At 38.5% G+C, this 16,595-nt stretch overlaps 1 long non-coding RNA gene across 1 annotated transcript; it reads right to left on the bottom strand.

Moving 5' to 3' along the window:
- Positions 1–2,646: 2,646 nt before the first annotated feature.
- On the bottom strand, positions 2,647–15,556 carry LOC108285047. Its single transcript, XR_005195971.1, has 3 exons — positions 15,389–15,556; positions 13,257–13,336; positions 2,647–4,495 (listed from the first exon to the last, which is right to left on the bottom strand). It is a non-coding gene; the product is annotated as an uncharacterized LOC108285047 (long non-coding RNA).
- Between the last annotated feature and the right edge of the window lie 1,039 nt (positions 15,557–16,595).

Genomic DNA, 16,595 nt, shown 5'->3' with positions numbered 1-16,595 from the left:
AAACTCTTTTGCTCACTGTTAGGTATAAAGGGTTGAAGAAGGAAATTCATGATTTCTGTTTCCACAGAGCTCACATACTAGTTTACAAAAAGCATTTTAAAAACGCCACATATAGTGTGATGAGTGCCGTATATACTGATAAATATATAAATATATATATTTATATAAACATATATGAACATATATATTTATATAAACATATATAAACATATATATTTATATAAACATATATTTATATAATTGATTTATATCAAATATAAATAAATATGTTGAAAATATATCAAAATATATTTTGATATATTTTCAAAAATATCTATCAAATTCTTTCTCTGTGTTAAATTTGATGTTAAGCACTAGGGATAAAATAGAGAACAAGGTAGTAGTGATAACTGCCCTCAGGAAGCTTACATTCTAGAAGATTATCCAAGCCTTGTAGATCATGGAAGGGATTTAAGTTCAGTGGCAAATAACGAAATGGTTTTATGCAACAGAGCATGATAAAGAAATTTGTATCTTTATTCTGGTTGACGTAGGAATAATGGGTTAAACAGAAGCAAGACCAGACTCAAGAAACAACTTAGTTGCAGCAGAACAACTGAGAAACTATAGTGGCTTCAACAGGGTGGGTGGCACTGGAACATAAAAGAAGGAAGAGAATGATGTGATATATTTTGAAAATGGAACAGATAGAAGTTGATGTTAGATTAATTATGAGGGGTAAAGAGGAATCAGTTCATGTCCCTGAGTTTCTAGTCTGGAAACGGAGATGGAGAAGACTGAGCGTGGATCAGGTATGGGGAGAAACGCGAAGTCCTGTTTGGGTCATGATGTCTATGTGGCATCTAAATGGAGGTGTCAAACAGGCAATCGAGCGTATGGAGCTGATTCTCAGAAAAGGGCTACGGACTGAAGATGCAGATTCAGGAGTCATCACACATGGATGGTCTTTAAAATCATAGGAATGAATAAGAATGTAGAGAAAAGCAAACGGGGCCCATTGCAGATCCCAAATGTTTGGAGACCAGATGGAAGAGAAGGAGTCAGCAGGGAAATTGTAAGCAAGTGCTCAGGAAGGATCTACTGTGTTTGGGTCATTTAGGTATCTTTGGTTAGCACCTTTAGCCAAAGCTGATTGTATGGAAAGATTTAAAAAGGAGGCCTATATGGAATGGTGTAAATCAGGAAGTAGAGATGGTGCTTGCAGACAAATCTTTAGCAACTATGGGCTAAAGCGGACAAAATAAGGCAGGGTGATATCTGAAGGGAAATTTTGGCTTAAGAAATTTTTTTTAAGTAGGTGAGACTTGAGCATGATTAAAGCATGATACAAAGGTGCATAGATAGTGGAAGTTTCCTGAAAGGCAGGAGGAGATAAAAATCCAAGCTCAGGGGCAGGGTCCAGCTCCTAGTGAGAGGAGGGGCAGCTGTGGGTTGATAACACCCACTCCATGCCTTTCTCTGAATACCTTTTCACCGGCAAAATGAGATAAGAGGAGGAGCTAGTTTGAGAGTTCTGTTGAGATGGGTTTCACAATGAGCAGAAGGCAAAGGACCTACACTTTAAAAAGTAATTTGTTCAAAGGTCACTGTCAAAAACACTAGGCCTCAAAACAAGAAGACATCTATAGAGTTTAGCAGATAATCAGATTTGATATTGTCGCAGGGCAAATTTGGGTTGAGAGAAGGCTGTCTGGTGGAAGAAAATTACTCCCTTCTGTCTGGGAAGAGACTACAACAGGATTTGACAGAATCCCAGAAAAATTGGGCAGTCTTTCATTATATTTATCAAAAAGCTGAAAGCTCCCTGCTTTTTCATCTTAAGCAGGCATATGGAGCAGAAGACAGATTCTCCAGGATAAATAAAATTCAGGAATATCCAAAGGAAAGGGGAGTGATTAACCGAATGGGGAGTGACCAGAAGACACACTAAGGCCTTTTAGCATTTCATTGGTTCCTGGCCTGGGGCCAACATTCTTGAGACCTTAGCTTTGAGTCTGCACAGTCCTATGATGAATCCTCTGCTTAAACCTCAGAAACAACCACACACAAATTAAATAGTATTTAATAACAGCTAAAGGATAGGTGTAAATAGATCTAAAAATTATTTCTTTAAATCTTAGGCTAAAGGGTACAGCGTTTAATTTCCTTAATCATAGTATCCTCACAAATTAATGCTAGCGTTTTGACTCTTTCTGAGTCAACTTCTTATACACAGCAAACCAAATCACATCTTAAGTTTTAGAAATATTGGTGATTGAGTCACAAAGGTGACTCAAGAGGCCAATATTGACTTTGGGGCAGCAACATTATAGCCAGAGTAGCTGAGAGGAGATAAACTATCTTTGAAGTGTCTGATTCTCAAACCCAAGCTTATAATATGATATCAGAGGTAGTAAATAGAAGGGCAGCATATTTTTGTTACAAAGAATACTAACTTGGGACCCGGTCTCTTAGTGCTATCCTGCTGTTTACATGGAGGTATGATGATTTTGGGCAAGTTGCTAAACTCCTCAGTTTCTTCATCTGTAAGTATCCACTAGGTACTCAGGAATTTTTAAGATCTCTCCCAGCTTTAAAATCCCTTACTTTGATGTATTAATCAGGATTCATTCAGCTCTAAGTGACAGAAAGAGACCTCAAACTGACTTCAGTTAAGAGGGGAGATTTATTGTTTCACATAACTGCAAAGCTACTGGCAGCCTGCATAGCACCTTCTGAGAATAGAAAAAAGGGCTCCTGAGTGAGCATTTGGCTTGGCAAGCAATGGGAACCTTTAATGAAAAATAAAACAAAACAAAATGAAACAAACAAATAACAAAACAAAACAATAAACAAGTCTCTTTCTCTGAATAGACACACCCTTCCTCCCAGATGCACACAACAGATTTCAGCAGCCACTTACCCCTTTGGCTGGGAATGCTTTGCAGTTCACAATTGGCTCAACTCTACATAGTGGCCCTGAATCCCAGGGTAGTCTGGCATCATTGCCAGCTGGATCAAGGGACTCAAACACTGTCACCAGGACTTACTCTTTCCTCTTGGCTCTGCTTTGTTTGTTTTTGGATCTACCCCCTGCCCCGAGTGTGTGTGAGAGAGAGATAAATTGAGGAAGAGAGAGGGAGAAAGAAAGACCCGTGACCAACCTGGGTCACAGGTTGAATTCTTAAATTTGAGGGTGGGACTGGAGTCCTGTCAAACCACATGGATTGAGAGAGCGGAAGACCTCAAGGTGCAGTTCCTAGAGAAAGGGGATGGACGCTGAGCTGGGAAAGATAATCCATGTCCTTTTATGTAATTCTATGGTTTTCAATCAGCTTACCAAGTAGTCTTAGATGATCTGAGGCATTCCCCTCCAAAGTTTTTACATTGCCAAAAACCTTGACATTGTATAATCAATGCTGAAAATGCAGTATATTTGCACATTGCTGGTGGCATTATTAATTGGCACGAAGCTTTGGAACTCTATTGAATAATTTTGATCAATAGTCATAAAATCTGCTTGTATCATGTGGTTTAGTAATACCCCGAAGAATTTATTTTAAGGAAATAACTCAAATTTTAAAATTCATGTATGTGAAAATGTTTATTCAACATTATCTATAATAAAAAGTTGGAAATGGCCTAGATGTCAACCACACGGGAATAGATAAGTCAATTAAAACTGAATAAAATGTTGAGTAACCATTAAAATGGCAATTATAAAGGTTTTATGCTGTGAAAAAAGATATGTACAAAATTATATAAACCATTTGATGACTGCCAAAAAAAAAAAAACAAAACGGTAAGCGTATAGATAGCCTAGAAAGGAATGCCTAAAAATGGAAATCATGGTTGTGTTTCCAGTGGAGGTGTAATGAGGAAATTGTCTTGTCTTTAAATTTGTGACAGTGTTAGTATAATATTATCTTATAATGAATAAAGTTAATTGAACTTCAATAAGAGTTCAATAAATATTTTATTAAACAAAACTAAATAAACACACCCCTGTGTTCTGTGGTGAGAAGATTTATTTTTAGGGACCTTGACCTGAAGACAGGTCTTTTTGAAAAATGTTGCTGGAAGGCTCAGAATGTATATGTCTGCCACAGGCCTTGATTAATATTGCTCAAAGGAAGATAAAGGAAAAAAGGGCGATTATGGGGGAAGAGGGAAGAGAAAGTTGACTTTAAGAAGTTAATGTTCTAATCACATGAGTCATACATAAATACATTCTCATTCTAAAACATTAAAATGTTACATCTAACATTTCAGCTAAGGCTGAAGTCCTCTTTGACACCTGTCGTAATCTGCTCAGGCTGCCATAACAGTACATTACAGTATACTACAGACTGTGTGGCTTAGACAACAGAAATTTATTTTCTCACAGCTCTGGAGGCTGGGAATTCCAAGATCAAGTTCTCACAGCGTTTGGTTTCTGGTAAGGGCTCTCTTCCTGGCTTGCAGATGAATGCCTTCTTGCCTTCTCACTGTATCTTCATATGGACTTTGTTCCCTGCTGTGCAAGAAAAGAGAAAGAAAAAGAAAGGGATTGAGGGAGAAGAGAGAGTTCTCTGGTGTCTCTCTTTTTTGTTGTTTTAAGATGAATTTTCACTCTGTAACCTAGAGTGCATGGTGCAATCTTGGTTTACTGCAACCTCCACCTCCTGGGTTCAAGCGATTCTCCTGCCTCAGCTTCTGGAGTAGCTGGGATTACAGGCTCATGCCACCACGCCTGACTAATTTTTGTATTTTTAGTAGAGACAGGGTTTTGCCATGTTGGCCAGGCTGGTCTCAAATTCCTGACCTCAAGTAATCTGCCTGCCTCAGCCTCCCAAAATGCTGGGATTACAGGCATGAGCCACCATGCCTGGCTGTGTCTCTTCTTATAAGGACAATAATCCCATCGATTCAGGAACCCATCCTGCCCCTTCTGACCTCATCTAATCCTAATCATTTCCTTATTCCAAATTCAGCCACACTGGGGGTTAGGGCTTCAACATATGAATTTTGAAGGTACACACATGTTCAGTCCATATCAATGCCCTCCTGTACCTAGATGCTTCTTCCCCAATTCTGATCCCCATAATCAATTTCCAAGTACAAGCATGTATTCAGATTTTTTTCTCAAAAAGAAAATAAAATGTACCCTTAGATTTATAAAGTTATTTTTATTATGTGCATTTGAAAACTCTTCCTGTGCACAGGCATTTTTAACTTGTTTTTTGTAAAATATGTCTTGGTGAATTTTCATAGTAGTTATGGGTACTGGAGCTGCATAATATTCTGATATATAATTACCAGATCCTATTAACTATTGTATTTTTTCTGATTGACATATAATTTGTACACATTTATGGGGTACAATGTGCTGTTTTCATACATGTATACGTTGTATAATGATAAAATCAGGGTAATTAGCATATCTATCACCTTTCACATTTATCATTTGTGATGAGAACATTAAAAAGCCTATCTTCAAGTATTTTGAAATATACAATCCATTATTGTTAACTCTAGTCTCTAGTATAAAATAGAACACAGAACTTATTTCGCCTATCTAACTGTAGCCTTGTAACCATTGACTAATCTCTGCCCAGTCTATTAACTGTTTTAAGTAACTATCACCATATTGATAGGCATTTAATTAATTTCTTTTTTTTCAATCAACAATTCTGCAATGAGAATCTTTATACATGCCTTTTTGTATACAAAGGTGAATATTTCTCAAAGATGACTTGCTGGATCACAGAATATGCACATCATCCAATTTGTTTGTTTGTTTGCTTGAGATGGAGTCTTGCTCTGTCACCGAGACTGGAGTGCAATGGCACTTTCTTGGCTCACTGCAACCTCTGCCTATGGGGTTTAAGCAATTCTCCGGCCTTAGATTCCTGAGTAGCTGGAATTACAAGAATCTATCACCACGCCCAGCTAATTTTTGTATTTTTTTTAGTAGAGATGGGGTTTCATCATGTTGGTCAGGCTGGTCTCGAACTTCTGACCTTGTGATCTGCCCATCTTGGCCTCCCAAAGTGCTGGGATTATAGGCCTGAGCCACCATGTCTGGCCCATTATCAATTTTAATAGATACTGTCCAATTGTCCTCTCAGGTGGCTATACCAGTTCATATTCTCACTAGTAATTTATGAGGTTGCTTGAACATTTGGTACTGTCAACATATATTTGTCAACATTTGGTATTAATATCTTCGTCAATCTGATGAGTACCAGAAAATATTATCTTACTACTTAAATTTGTATTCTCCTGATTGATGTTGAAGTTGAACATCTGGGACATATATCGACCAATTTCATTTCTTCCTAAGTATTACCCCTTTATGTGTTTTTCCCACTTTTACCTATCAAATTGTTTATCAATATCTTATTAAATTTGTATAACTCCCTTATATATTCTATATGCTAATCCTTTATCTGTAAATTAGGTTGCAAATATTTTCTCTTCATCTACCTTCTTTTTTTTTCTTTTCTTACATTATTTATGGTATATTTTGTCTTGGAAAGTTTTTATTTTGAAAATAGTCACAATTTTTAATTTTTTCCTTTACAGGTTTTGCTTTTAGTGCCTTAAAAAGGCATTTTCTCCCCCAAGATCATAATTGTGTTATCTCATATACTCATTTAACCCTCATATTTTTAACCCTGATATTTTGTTTTTGTTTTTCTTTTACTTTTAGATATTTAATCCATCTGAAATTTATTGCCAAAAGTGGTGTGAGATAGGAGTTAAGTTTACTATTTTTCAAGTGGATAGTCAGTTATCCCAGTGCAGGGAGTTGACTTTTTTCATTGTTGTTAGAAGCTCATATTCTAAGAAGAGAAAACATTTTGATATTTCACAGTTTCCGGAACCAGCTCAAGAGGAAAATCAGCTGGTGTACACAGCCATGCCCGTGTCTGGAAGAAATTGAGCACACACTTGAAAGCACAGAACCTACAGTACATTCATTCTTCATGCAACAGACATACGTTGTAAGTATAATTTTAGTACGGTTAGACATTAAGCCTAAATCAAGAGCTTTCTTCAACCTTGATCCCTCTCAAAAGCAAATAATCTTTTCCATAAATCACCAACCTCTGCTTTATCCCTTTCATAATTAAAATTTTCACGTAATTTGGTTTTTGTTTCAATGAGTACACATTTAAATGTAAACAATTTGCTGAACTTGTGTTAGAGAAAGATTCGCCATAACATTACACGCATTTTGAACCTACCTATATTTTGTTAAATTAGCAGTAACCTTATGCCTCAAAGACATTTTGGACTTCTGTGCATTTTTCCAAATGGCTGAAACAAGGAACCAACTGCATAGAAGATGTGTACCCTCTTTGCCTGACTATGCAGAGCAGTAGGTGGGTGGGTGCCAACTCTGCCTGGGTCATTTCACACCTGTAAAATTTTGGCCAAGTCTTCTTAATATTTGGTTGCCACATTTGCCTGTCTGTTTAATGGAAATCATAAAAGGCCTTACACATTAGAATCATTATTATGAAAACTAAATAGGATAATACTCCAAAGCTCTTAGAATAGTAGCCAGAAGGCCATTTTTTCAGTGTTTGGGGAAGATCGTAGCCCAGAAGGATGCTGCTTTGATAATGTTCTACTTTTGTCTTTTTAAAAACTTTGCATGCTTTCAGTTTATCTTTTTTCCATTATCACTACTTTTTTTGTGTGTAGTTTTTAAAAATAGAATCTTTGTCCCAAATTTGTTATCAAAGGAAGTTGGAAGATGTCTTTGCGGCAAGTACCTTAATCCCCACACACCAGTTCGATTCCAGGGAAATGTGAGCCTCAATTATGGGCTTTTTCACAGTCACCCTGGAAGGGTGACTCCAGACCTGAATTATGCCAATGCAGAGAACACTGGGACAATTGATGGGGAAATCACACATTCCCCCATAAAGCTTCAGGAGCATGCTTGCCATGTTTATTCACTAGGGTCTTTTTTGTACTCCAAACAATTTTTGCTTGGAGATTTCAGATCCATAATCTCAGAAGAAACAAGAAAAGGCTCAGGATTGTCTGGGCTTACCTGGATTTTCTAGGCCTCAAACCTTTGCTTTTTCACACACATGCTGCTTCCCCAAGAGCCAAACAATGTCTCAGCAGAGCCCCTCATTTTATAGAACTGGTCTCTATGCCCATGTAGAGGCTTCTCTGTGAACACCATCATGGGGGAGCAGGTTTCATGTTTTTGCATCTACGCTGACAATCGATAAAGATCTTGTTACTCAAAAATCTCCACAAAGTGCTTGGGATCCTTTTGCCTGCTATAGTAGGGGTGAACTAGAGGATGGAAAGATGAGTCAGTGAAGACACTGCGGGTATGGGAGGCCTTGTTCATTTTGGAGAAGTCCCAGAGAAGAAAAGATTATAAAAAGAAGATTTGGAAGGCAAGAGATGGGTAGGAGTCCCAGTTCGGGGACAAGAATCACACAGCTGTACAGAGAGTAAAACAGAGGAAAGAATTGCTGCCAGGAAGGGCCAATGTTGAGATAAGATTAATAAGGAGGGTCAGCTTGGTGGACATTGTGTCCAAATCTAGAAGAGAAGGCCTCTGAGGTAGGGCCAGACCGTTCATCCTTCCATTCCATGAAAAAAATAACAAGTGCTAAAACAGGCTTTACCTGTGCAAATATTAATATTTAATTTGTAAAATAAAAGTGCAATGCTTTGGGGTATGTATTTTATGTATGTTTTTTATATATTTTATATACACATAAATATGTTATATATAACATTTTAATGTTTATGGTATGTGTGAACATTTTGAAGAAAAGGTCAAAATAGATCATCCGAGAACTTTTCTGAACGTGAGATTCAAGCCACTAGCCCTGCTAGCCTCTCCTTTATGTAAGCCAGCCCAGGCAAGAGCGGGCCTGGGATACCACAGGACTGAGCTAAGCCTCAAAGGGAGGCTGTTAAGGTCTCAATGTTTGTGTTCACTCAAATTTCATATGTTGAAACCTTAATCTCCAATGTGACAGTATTAGGAGTAAGGAAGCTTACATGAGGTCATAGGGTGGGGCCTTGATTCTATGGGATTAGTGAGTACCCTTCTAAGAAGAAACACCAGAGAACTAACTCTGTCTCAATATTTGTCTCTCTCTCTGCTCTCATGCATCAAAGAGAAGCCATGTGAGGACATGGTGAGAAGCTGTTGTACTGTAAGCCAGCAGGAGAAAGAGACTTCGCCAGAAGACAAACTGGCCAGAACCTGGATCTTAGACTTCCAGTCTCCAGAATTTTGAGGAAATAAATTTCTGTTGTTTAAGCCATGAAGCCTGTGGTATTTTGTTTTAGCAGCTCCAGCTCACTAACATAGATCATAGATGCCTAGATGGAGGTGATGATATAAGGCTAGCTCTCCTATTCCTCGTGGTCTGTGGAAGTGAACATCTGAAATAACCAGCAAGTAGCGTCATCCAGCAAACTGGATTTTTTAAAAAAGTACCACAGGCTGTCTACTGTAACGTTAGAAAAATAAAGTACATTTTTTAAAACCACTACATTTGGGAGCATTTCTTGACAGAAAGCTGCTCATTTGCTTTTAACATTACCTAGTTTATAATACTTGCCTCAGTGGCCCTAATGTGATAGACATTAAATGTGGTAAAATGTGGTTATTCACTCAATCACTCAGCAAATATTGACTGCAGGTATAGGATTGTACCAGGTGCTATTCTAATTGCCGGCAATACTGTGGCTAATGAAAGAGCCTGCTTCTGCCCTGATGAAGCTTACCACTAAGTGGTAGGAGACAGTCATTAAACAAACAGGTAAATACATACAGGGTCAGATGGCAATAAGTGCTATGAGGAGAAGTAGAATAGGGTAAGGGGAGTAGGAAGAAGTATGGGGAGTTGTTATTTATATGGTCAGGGAGGCCTGGCTGAGACACTGACGTGGGAGCAAGGACCTGCAGGAGATGATGGAATGAGCCCTATGGATACCAGAGGAAATGGTTTTGCAGGAATAGGAAGAAACAAGAGTTTCTTGTTCTTGAGGTGGGAATGGGCAGGAGGCAGGGTGGCCAGAGTAGAGTGAGAGGTGGGGAGAAGTGGAAAAGCCAAGGCCAGAGCGCGGCAGAAGCCAGGTGGTATGGGCTTTGGCTTTTACACTGACTGTGACCAAAGAATGCACATGATTTTAATGATTGAGTTAAAGGATTATTCTGGCTGCTATTTGGGATTAGATTCAAGGGAAGTAAGTTCAGAAGCAGGGAAACCAGTTATAAAACTATTGCAAAAACCCCAGATGAAATGATGGTGGCTTGGACCAGTGAGACAATGGTGAAAAGGAGAAGTGATCAGACTCTGGATATATTTTGAAGGTAGGCCGACAGGATTTGCTGATGAATTGGATGTGACAAATGGGAAAAAGGGAGGAGTCAAGGACTGCTCAAGATGGTAAGGTCTGAGCAGCTGGAAGGAGGATGTTGTTACATGATCAGGAGAAGCAATGCTGATAAGTATCGCTGCATCTTGAGTCACCTTCATCAACAACGCGCTGAAAGGAACCTGAGAGTCTCAGGCGAGTTCTTGGTCCACAGTTAGCTAATTAATGCTGTCATATGCCATTTTTATTAAAGTTTATTTGGTGTGTTTTACAAGAAAAATAGCTAACCAGTTTACAATAAAATAAGTAACCTAAAAAGGTAATGTATTGACTAAGGAATTAAACAAAAAAAGGAAATCCCCAAAAGCAAGGGAATCTAGCAAAAAAAAAAAAAAAAAAAAAGTCAAACATTGGACTGTAATAACTTAAAAATGCAAATCTGCAATCTTGTTCAGAAAGTATTGAATAGAAGGGAACAGTAATAGCGAGGAGGAGAAAAGGGTTAGGGACCTTCAAAAGTTTGCTTCAACAGAAGGAAAGCCTTTAAAAGGTGACTGGGAGAAAGGAAATGACTCAATTGCTTTGAGGCATGCAAAGAAAGGGAGAGGAATTATGAGGAAATCAACTCGTATGTATTTATAAGAGTCTTAATAATATAATGAAATAACACAATACAGTAGTTCTTAAGAAAACAGGTGTGTAGGTTTTCGGTTCAAATGTTAAAATGTAACATTCTAGTTTATATTAATAAGTACTTGGTTATGAATAAAGATATATTTAAGAGGTTTCACAGAGAAACCGACATCAATTGTTCCGCTTATATTTAGTGAAGTACAAATCACGCACTGGTAACTAGTGGCTGAATCATCTGAAACTTTTGGAAAGGGCCGAATTATATATTATTTATTTTGAAATGTAACATTTAAACTCATTCCAGCCAAAAAAGTTATATCTGAAAACACTCAAATCTAACTAGTTTAGTCAGTATTTTACAGGACAGTTAACTACAGACTTGTTCCAGGCACAAAATCCAAAATTCAAGATCAAGTTAAGATATTGGGAAACCATCCTTATTTTTTATAATTATATGTACAGGGGAGTTTTCAGATGATAAATTTATATTCAACAAGGTAGTTTTTTATACTTCATTAAAACTGTACTTTCGATCCAAGCATATCATTTTTTAAGTACATTCATTGTTCACAATTATCCAGCCTAAGTTGAGATGTTTAAAACAGCTGTCTTCTGTTTTAAAGTTTCAATGTTAAAGAAAACAAAACACCCTTAGTTGTCTTCATTTCTCTGGTTATAAAATTACTCTTAAATACACATTCATTATAATAAACAGCCCAGAAAATGTCTTTCAGTTGATATCAGTACAGTTTTCTCACATAATCTAAAAACTAGAATTGGAACAAATTGAAGCATAATTTTATATTTAAGCACGTGCCAGAACAATCTTCTCTTCAAGTAGGGCTTCCACTACCTGGAAGCAAAGGCCTTGAAAGGCAGTTCTCAAAAAGAAGTATATTTTCATTTTCATCATTCTTTTGGCCAAATAGCAAATTCCAAAGTGGTATTTAATCAACCAGTTTATCTGGTTATGAAAAGTATAAATTACATTTAGGTAACTGCATTTTTAAACAATCTCACATCCCGATAGATATCTTTAAGTCTAAATATTAGTAGGTGGGGCAATTAAAAGAAGTTGTTTTGGAACAAAAAGAAGAAAACAGGGCCAAAGACAGTCTTTGTGTTACATAACTAGAGATTTCAACTCAATGTAAGAGCTTTTGTGGAGGAAAAAATGGAGCTCTGGTTTAATTAACATGTATTGTTCATTCATTACCTTATTTCTAATCTACCATTCTCTTAATTTCCCAAACAATAATTTGATATCAGAAGTGAATGGAGCCAAAGCTCCACTATGGTACAGTGGAATGGTTGTCACACACAGGGTGGGAGGCCCACCGTGAAGCTATTCATGGAGAGGCAGACAGTAAATCACTGTTAGCAACTCCAGCTTGCTGGTAGAGCTGGCCCTTGGAGATGATCTGACATTGTTCCCAGTGAATTCAAATTTCAGTTTATCTCCTTCCATGAGTCTTCTAGAGTTCTATTTATATTCCTATTGCATCTTATTTTCAAGCATCTTGTTTTTGTAATTGTTATATTTACTCATCACTTTCATCTATAAATCTTTTTCTCCCCATTCAAAAAGCAAATTAGACACTTTACAGTTGAAATTCTGTGTTGGGAGAAGCCTAGATTTTGTTCATCTTTGGAACTAGAATCTCAAAATCAGAAGAGCATATATATTTCTAGTGGTTTTTTTTCTGTTCCTTTTTAAATGATCCTTTCCATCTAAGGATCTATTATTTATCCTACTGAATCCTTGAAAAGGAACTCATCGCTTTCACTAACTCATGCCCTCCTTTATGTACCCTCACTCTTGGTTAAGTGCTAGGGATACAAGAGAAAATGACAGAGATGTAGTTCAAAGACTTGAGAAACTTGTGATTTAACAGAAAAGAGAAGCACTCAACAAATAATTGCACCCAATATTAATACTAGCTGTAATGTCTGATATGTACTATGAAGTAAATTCACAGGATACTTTGAGAATGCATAATGGGCAATACGACTTATCAGGGAAGTCTTGTTTGAGGCAGGGACATTGAAGGATGAGTAGGGGTTAGCCAGGTAAACAGGGAGAAGGGGAAATTCCAGTATTCCAGGCAGGAGCACGAGGGCAGGCCTGTAGTTAGAAAGAAGGAACATGGAGCTTTCCAGGAACTGAAATACCAGTAATGCTGCAAGAAAGCAAGACAGCGATGGGAGCATGGCAGAGACGAGAGCAGAGAGGTAGGCAAGAAACTAATCACGCACAGTGTTAAGGCTGTGTTAGGGCTTGGGGGTACCTATGGATGCCTCTGAAGTGTTTCAAGCAGGGCTTGACATGATCATATGTGTATCTTTCAAAGATAACTTAGGCTACAATCTGCAGAATGAATAACAGGACAAGAGAGAATAGAATTTAATGTTAATTTGGGAGTAAAAGAAACAAAAAATATTGCTATATATTGGTCACAGATACATATGGCATATGTAAAAGTACAGAAACAAGCTGTAAGGATGCACAGAAAACTTATAATAGCATTACTTATGAAAAAAAAGAAAATGAGAGTGAGAGTAAGAAAAGATATTGATGATAAGGAGGTTAAGCTTTATCCACCATGTTTTATTTCTTAAAGACAGTAAACAAAAATGACAAAATAATAACAGTTATTAATTCTGAGTAATGAAAATTGGGATGTTGGTTAAATTAGTCTTTGACAATCTTTCAATTTTCTCAAAAGAGAGACTACGTTAAACAAAAATGAGAGGAGAACCAAGAGACAGAGGTGTGTCATGGAAGCAAAGAGCAGAGAATATTTCAGAAGAAACAAGTTCATTGTTGCTGATAATTCAAATAAAATGAAAATGTTAAAATATCTACTGTAATTACTGTCACGACTGTCACTGAAGACTAGCAAAAGGGGACTGAGTTGATGAAAGAGCAGGAAGTGGCAACACTGGTTGTCAACAATCTCTGGGAATGTCTGGCTTTGGAAGAGAGGAGAGAAGAGAGTGGCTTGAAAGAAATGGGGTCCAAGGTGGGCTGTTTCTAAGATGGGAAAGACCGAAGCTTGCTTACATGCTGATGGGCAGGTGCAGGAGAGGGTCTAGAGAAAATAGGACAGAATTTCTGAGAATGTGTGAATTATTGGGAACATCAGGAGGGACTGGCCTCCTACTGGAGGAGGGACACTGCCTCGTTCATAAGAAGAGACACTTAGAAAATAATGAGTACGGAAGCAAAAACGTCCCCTTCTGATGGACTGTGTTTTTTTTCAGGGAAGTACGAGGCATGAAGGGTGAGACATCTGGCTAAGGGGAAAAAGTTAGTGGCTAACGGAAATAAGGCAGTGCTTTGGATGTGATTGAGGTTGATAATAACTTGCCTACATGATTTCCAGCAGGCTTCAGCTGCCCAGTTCAGGAGCAGAGACTGCTGATGTATACACAGTTCAGAACTAGCTTTTAGTCAGACAGATGTGGACCAAAAAACAGAGGAGCAAAGGAATTGAAAGTATTTGCAAGAGAGAGGGATTGACACTATGAAGCAATGCTAGACAGAGAGAGGAATGAAAGAAGGGAGAGAGTAGGCAGATTGAGAGAGAAGCAAAATCAACAATCTGGAGGTCCTCAAGAAATCAGAGTGAATGTAGAGGGGTGCATGAGCAAGGAGGGTTGAAGGAGAAGGGATTGGAAAGTGGGATGTCAGAATTAGTGATCTGGAAGATGGGGCCTTTTTGATAATAAGGTCCAGCATAAAGCCTGGAGTGGGTGGCAGAGGGGATCAGACAAAGACAGCATAGATGAGGAAGGCAAGAAATGGAAAAGCCGGTCAGTGGATATATGGATGTTAACACTACCATGAGTGATGACAGGTGGAGGGACAGATAGGAGGTCAATAAGTCTTTGAAGAATGGGTTAAAATGAGACCACAAATGTATGTGTAGAATATAGCCACCAAGGTCAGCCAGAGGTTTTTAGAGGAGAAATGGCCTGAATGCAGCATGGGGAGCAAGGAAATGGACCTCACTTTCTTAAGGAAGAGGAATAAAGGGGCAAGAAGGAGAAGAAACAGCCCCCAAAAGAAAAAGGCTGGGGAAAAGCAGTTGGTCTAGAACACAGCCAGGATTTATTGTGACCGTGGTTCTCATCCCTGGCTGCAAATGAGAATCATCTTTGGAGTTTTAAAACCTACCCATGTCTAGGTCCCAGTCCTTCCTGATGAATTAGAATCCTGAGCTTGGGGATTTGCATCACTGAAGAGCTCCCCTGGTCATCTAAAAGTGCAAGTGGATTTTAAAATCACTGACTTAAGGCAAAAAGGTGGAGGAAATTTTGGAGAAGGGGCTGAGGGTACAGATAGGTTTCTTGATTATAAATTATAATGGCCTGTATGTACAAACTGTGCTCCCTGAGTGTGTCCCCATGAACTTACACCCTCAAGGAATTGTGAGTAGCAGCAGCCCTTTCTTCTCCCAAGTTCATTACCCCGTTTTGTCTCAAAGCAGAGATTCTGATCAAACAGCTAGACGTGGTCTTCGCAGGGAACCTGAGTGAGTTTATCTTTCTGCTTTATTTTAATCTTCCTCCACACTTTTTTCCAGGTGATCTGAGGGAAGTGGGAGCTGCCACCAGGCATTTAAGAAGGGGAGGAGGAGTTATAACAGGTAGCTCCCAGCCCTGACTCACTCACTGACACAGGTCAAGCCACTTCTTTTCTCTGTGCCTCCATGTAACTCCTCTAAAATGGGATGGTAGAACTGATGTGGAGGATGGCAAGGATGACAACGTGCCACTTAATCTTTACAAAGCAGTGTGTGCTTTGGACTCCAGACTTACAAAGATCATCTAATGTAATCACAGGCTTCTTGGGGAGTGAGTAGAATAAGAATCCTCATTTACAGGTGAATCCCGCCCAAGGTCACTAGCTAAGTTACATTACCTGCAGATGGCCTCCAGAGACCAGGGCCTTAAACACTCCACTTTATGTCACTTTTTTAAAAAACAGCGAAAGCTCCTTCTAATCACTTTGTGATTCTTTAAGTCTTTGGCTTTCTTTCCCTGAAGGGACAGGATATGCATTGCAGACTTCAAAGACTTTGAAGGGGCAGTGGTTTTACTGAAAACTTACGGCAGGCTTCTGGAAGTGAGTCCGAGGCGCACATATGGGAAATGATGTCATGAGGTTCCATCGCCTGGCTTCCCCACAGGTGCTCCCCTGAGTGTTTCCGGAGCCCGACAATAGCTGGCTTTTTTTCCAGCTCCGGGAGCAGCTCTTCTGGCAGGTGGAAATGTAACACCACGTGGTCAGAAGGACGGCTCCTACTTGGATGGTGAGACTAGGATCTAGTAATTGCCAGGAAGATTCTGGGTGGTATTTCTTGACCGTGAAAAAGTAGACTCCAATTCTTTAACTCTCGTATTCTATACTTTTAAATTGGGTAATTTTAATCACTTGCTTCTTGGCTGAGCATTACTACAAATTAAACATGCAATATTAATATTGAAAATAATGTCCCTTTAAACAATGTCCTAAAACCCGATGTGGGGCATTTCCAATATATCCATAAAGCAAATAAAACAACTTAATTGTTTGTTTCTCTAAGGAAAGGAGCTAAACCCGGAATTAATTTGGTTCAACC

The sequence above is a fragment of the Cebus imitator genome, unplaced genomic scaffold (genome assembly GCF_001604975.1).
Source record: "Cebus imitator isolate Cc_AM_T3 unplaced genomic scaffold, Cebus_imitator-1.0 Scaffold288, whole genome shotgun sequence".
Lineage (NCBI taxonomy): Eukaryota > Metazoa > Chordata > Mammalia > Primates > Cebidae > Cebus > Cebus imitator.
The sequence above is the reverse complement of the archived record's forward strand: the minus strand, read 5'-3'. Positions and strand labels throughout refer to the sequence as shown.